Source organism: Lissotriton helveticus, chromosome 12 (assembly GCF_964261635.1).
Source record: "Lissotriton helveticus chromosome 12, aLisHel1.1, whole genome shotgun sequence".
NCBI lineage: Eukaryota > Metazoa > Chordata > Amphibia > Caudata > Salamandridae > Lissotriton > Lissotriton helveticus.
In genome coordinates, this window is record NC_136073.1 from 308,171,998 (window position 1) to 308,177,997 (window position 6,000).

The window sequence follows — 6,000 nt, forward strand, 5'->3', positions numbered from 1 at the left end:
CGCCAGTACGACCGGGGAGCCAAGGTGAGGTCCTTTGTTCCCGGAGACCTAGTACTGCTCCTCATTCCCTCCTCCGACCACAAGTTACTAGGCCAGTGGCAAGGGCCGTATCCCGTAAAAAGACAGGTGACTCCTGTCACATACGAAGTTGAATTGGACCACAACCGCAACCAAACCCAAATATACCACGTAAACCTCCTGAAGAAGTGGGAGGGACCCCAGCCGGTACTAGCCGGTATAGAGTGCCGGGAAACCCTGCCGTTTGAGTGTTGTCTGGACCCTGATCTGCCCGAAAGTAACAGACAAGACCTAAGAAACACCCTATCACTGATACAGGCGGTCTTTTCCTCCCTACCAGGGCATACAACTGTCATTGAGCATGCCATCCACACAGAACCCGGTAAAACCGTGAGCCAACGGCCCTACCGGGTCCCTGAAGCACGCTGAAACGTTATCAGGGAAGAGACCAAGATGATGTTGCAGATGGGCATCATAGAACCGTCTATCAGTAGTTGGAACTCGCCCATAGTCCTAGTTCCCAAACCCGATGGCTCCACGAGATTTTGTATAGACTTTCGAGAGGTGAATAAGGTCTCAAGTTTCGATACCTATTACCAAGAGTAGATGAGATAATCGAACGTATAGGCAAAGCCCGATATATTAGCACCTTAGATCTCTGCAAGGGATACTGGCAGATTCCCCTGAGAAAGGAAGATAAGAAGAAAACGGCGTTCTCCACGCCGGATGGCCTTCAGAGTAATGCCCTTCGGGCTTCATGGAGCCCCTGCGACATTCCAGAGGGCCATGAACATTGTCCTACAACCACATGCCCAATACGCAGGAGCTTACCTGGACGACATCGTCATTTATAGTAACGACTGGCGGGAGCACCTGTCCCACCTGAAACGAGTTGTCACATCCCTGGGGAACCACGGGTTTACCATCAATCCCACTAAAACCACTCTCGCTGCCAAATCCGTAAAATACCTGGGGTATCTGCTTGGGGAGGGCGTTATCAGACCTCAGGACAACAAAATAAAGGCCATCCAGGCCATCCCCTTGCCGCCAACCAAGAGAGACCTCCGTGCCTTCCTCGGGCTGTTAGGGTACTATAGGAGGTTTATCCCCAACTTTTCCCAAACCGCAGTCCCCTTGACTGACCTACTGAAGAAAAACACACAAACAGAGGCCATGCTACAACACCCCACTCCCCAGATGTTGCAAGCCTTTCACGAACTGAAGCGATCACTGGTTTCTGAGCCGGTCCTGATCAGCCCCGACCGTACACAACCCTTTATTCTGCAAACTGATGCCTCAGACCAGGGATTGGGAGCCGTTCTATCCCAGACAGACCAGACAGGGAGAGAGAGGCCTATCCTCTACCTCAGCAGGAAGCTCTTCCCTCGGGAAATAAATTATGCCGTAGTGGAAAAGGAGGCCCTGGCCATTAAATGGGCAGTCAAAAGCCTTCGATATTATCTGGAGGGGCGTGAGTTTATTCTATATACAGACCACGCCCCATTGGAGTGGATGGCACGAAACCGGGGCCACAACGACCGAGTGCTTCGGTGGTTCCTATCCCTGCAGCCTTACAGATTCAAAACATTACACCGGAAAGGGGCAGAACAGGGCAATGCGGACTATCTTTCACGATATCCCCCACCTACCACCCCCACAAGAAAGACAGCTAGGGAAAGGGGATGTGGAAGGGGAGCGCCTCTCACCTCGACAGGGCGGCGCCCGAGCAGGCACTCCATGACCGCTGACCCTGCCGCGTCCCTGACGACCAGGACTCCTCCTCTCTCTCTCTCTCCCTGCAGGAAACGGAACAACCAGCGGGGTCGCGCAACGAACCGGAAGTGAACTCCTGCGACCCCGGAGACCCCGGAGGTCCCGCCCCCAACATCAGCCCGAAGAGAGGAGAGCGTTCAAGGTGGCGGACTCGTGGCAGGAGACAGTGTGCGGAGAACCTGAGATGGAGAACGGAAGGAGCAAGAGTGGAAGCGAAGAGGAGGAGGACGTCTGGACCGAAGATTGGTGGAGTCCTCAGGAGGTTGCTGGAGAGCGGCCGCAACTCACTGGAGAGTTGCGGCGGGGCACGTGAGTACATTGTCACCTTTTCTCCGTGTCTCCCTGTAGATATTTGTATATTAGCTGTACGTAGATCCCCTCACGGACAGTACACTGCTGCACTGTATATACGTAGTCGTTTCACTGCACTTAGCCCATTGTGGTGTGTAGTCTAAATATCGAGTTTTTATTTTCGCCTGGACATAATATCGACTCCAGAATATCAAGATGGCATTAATGTCGAGGTAAGTAATATCGATGTATTTATTATCGTTTTTCATGTATGTTAAAAAATATCGATAGAAAAAATATCGAGTAAGTAATATCGATAGTAAAAAATATCGTTATTTTTAGTAGTTTAAAAATATCGAAAGTCAAAATATCGGTTTTAAGAATATCGAAAGTTGTGTTATCGACAGTCATGATTAAATATATGTTATTTTTTTATGTATTTATATTGATTTTTTTTATAAACAATTAATAAATATAAAAATTTATTTAAATAGTATAATAATTTCTAGGAGCGGGTAGTGGGTTTTTAGGGGAATAGGGTGGGAAGTAATTTAATTATAATTAATTAAATATCTAAATTTATTAATTGGTAGTAATATTTAATTAATTGTTAATTAAAAAATATTTTTTAATTATATTAAATTTAATTGCTAATTAATTTAAGTTAATTGATTAATTGGTAATTATGGTAATTTAAATAATTTATGTCATGTAGCGGGTTGTGGGTTTTTAGGGGAATAGGGTGGGAAGTAATTTAATTATAATTAATTAAATATGTAAATGTATTAATTGGTAGTAATATTTAAATAATTGTTAATTAAATAATAGTTTTCAATTATATAAAATTTAATTGGTAATTAATTTAATTTAATTGATTAATTGCTAATTATGATAATTTAAAATATTTATGTGATGTAGCGGGTTATGGGTTTATAGGGGAATAGGGTGGGAAGTAATTTAATTATAATTAATTAAATATGTAAATTTATTAATTGGTAGTAATATTTAAATAATTGTTAATTAAATAATAGTTTTCAATTATATAATATTGAATTGGTAATTAATTTAATTTAATTGATTCATTGCTAATTATGCTAATTTAAAATATTTATGTGATGTAGCGGGTTGTGGGTTTATAGGGGAAGAGGGTGGGAAGTAATTTAATTATAATTAATTAAATATGTAAATTTATGATTTGGTAGTAATATTTAATTAAATGTTAATTAAATAATATTTTTTAATTATATAAAAATTATTTTGTAAATAATTTAATTTAATTGATTAATTTGTAATTATGTTAATTTAAATAATATATGTCATGTAGCGGGTTGTGGGTTTATAGGGGAATAGGGTGGGAAGTAATTTAATTATAAATCATTAAATATGTAAATTTATTAATTGTTAGTAATATTTAAATAATTGTTATTTAAAAAATATTTGTTGATTATTTATAATTTAATTGGTAATTAATTTAATTTAATTGATTAATTGCTAATTATGTTAAATTACATTTTTTATTTCCTGTAGCGGGTTGTGGGTTTATAGGGGAATAGAGTGGGAAGTAATTTAATAATAAAGAAGGAAATAATAATATTTATTTAAGGTATACAACGTTTACCACGCAACTTTTACTACGCACTACCATTACAACGAAAATTTTACTACGCAAATACCATTATAACGCATGTATTTACAACAAATTCTTTTACAACGCAGATACTTTTACAACGCATACCATTACAACGTAAGTATTTGTAAGTATATAATTATATTTAAAATGTTATAGGTTTGTGTTTTTGGGTAAAGGTTTTTTTTTAGCGTTCAGGGTCAGTTTTGGGTTTTTGGGTAAAGGGGTATTTTTAGGGTTCAGGGTCAGTTTTGGGTTTTTGGGTAAAGGGGTATTTTTAGGGTTCAGGGTCAGTTTTCAGTTTTTGGGTAAAGGGGTATTTTTAGGGTTCAGGGTCAGTTTTCAGTTTTTGGGTAAAGGGGTATTTTTTGGGTTCAGGGTCAGTTTTCAGTTTTTGGGTAAAGGGGTATTTTTAGTGTTCAGGTTCAGTTTTCAGTTTTTGGGTAAAGGGGTCTTTTTAGGGTTCAGGGTAAGTTTTCAGTTTTTGGGTAAAGGGGTATTTTTAGGGTTCAGGGTCAGTTTGGGGTTTTTGGGTACAGGGGTACAGGGTAAAAATTACGTTTATACTTGGTGGAGTTGGAATAGTAATTTGTATGGGTTCAGTGTTCAGCACCTTCCCTGATGTTATACTTGGTGGAGTGGGAATAGTAATTAGTATGGGTTCAGTGTCCAGCACCTTCCATGAGTTTACAATTGGTGAAGTGGGAATTGTAATTTGTATGGTTTTAATGTGTAGTATGGTTTTGTGAGTTTATAATTGGTGCTGTGTAAATAAGAAAACATTTTTAATACAAATAACTATTATTGGTAGGATACTATAATAAAGTTTTAAAATTACATATAAAAAATGTGTATTAATGATAATTATTGTTATTGTAGTAGTTAAAAGATAAATACATTTTTACATTTATTAAAATTTAAAATGCATTTTTAAATAGAATATTTCATATGCAATTAATAATCATATAGAATAATAAAGAAGGAAACATACACAGTGTTAAATGGAATAAATGAAAAACAGTTTATTAACATATACAAAATAAATTGTAAGTAGAGATGTATTTTTTTATTTCTATTGAAAATTGTAAGTAAACAGTTTTTATTATCCCAAAAAATATATGAAGTGCATATATATGTTTTTAACAAATAAATGATATTTAAATATTTATATGTTTATTCACATATATTGTAATTAAATTAGTTAAAGAAACAAATTGGTAATATGTACTTTTCATTTAATAACAATTATGTAATTCACATAGACATTGAATATATTGTCATAGATAAATATGTATATTTGTTTTATAACAGTAACATTTGTGTTTTTTACAAATTTATCATATTTTTTTTCTTCAAATTAATATTATGAATATTTAACATATTTATAATATTAATTTTAACATAGATAAACACACAAATACATTTTTAGATACATACATAATGTTTAAACTAATATGAGCTATTTTTATAAACAAATTATTTGTAACAAGGTTATATATTCACATTTGTTTAACATATAGATTATTTTCAACATGTATATATACATAATAACATATTATTTAAAGTAACAGATAACAGTTGAATAATTATTTGAAAGTAATGAATATTTAAGAAATCATTTTCTACAATTTAAATAATTATTTACACTTAATATAATACTCAGTGTATTTTTTTGAAGTGTTGAATACAGAAATTAATGAGGTTTTTGCTGTATACAGGGACTACTTTTTAACCGCGTAATGTTATTTAGGCTTATTTGGTGCTTCAACAGATCGCGGTTGGATGCTGCTTCGCGTTAGAGAGGGTAAGTTTGTTTTTATTGTATTTTATAAGTTAATGAAGTTAGTGTTAGTGTATGTGTGGTGTGTTTAAGTTTATGTACATAGGGTTATTAAGAGAAGATTGTGTTTTCGGTTTTAGGTAGAGTGTACGATATTTAATTTTTGCCGCGTTTTAGTTGTAGGTGTGTGACGTGAGCTAATATGTTTAAATGTTACAAAGATAATATGTTTGGTGTATAAATATGTCTTTTTATATATGTATGGGTGTTTTTGTGTGGGTGGGTATGTATTTTATTTTTTCAAGGTTATCGTCGCGTTTTACTGTTTTTGAGGAGGTCCTTCTTTTTCGATCAGAGTTGTGTGACGAGTATTATATACTCTTATTTTAGCACACAAATGTTTTGGTTTTCACGTTTTGCAGGAGCGTTTTTTTTTACAAATTACTATTTTCGGGTTTTCTATGGTATATCGTGTGTATTACATTGGAGAGGAGTCGCTATGGATTTGCTT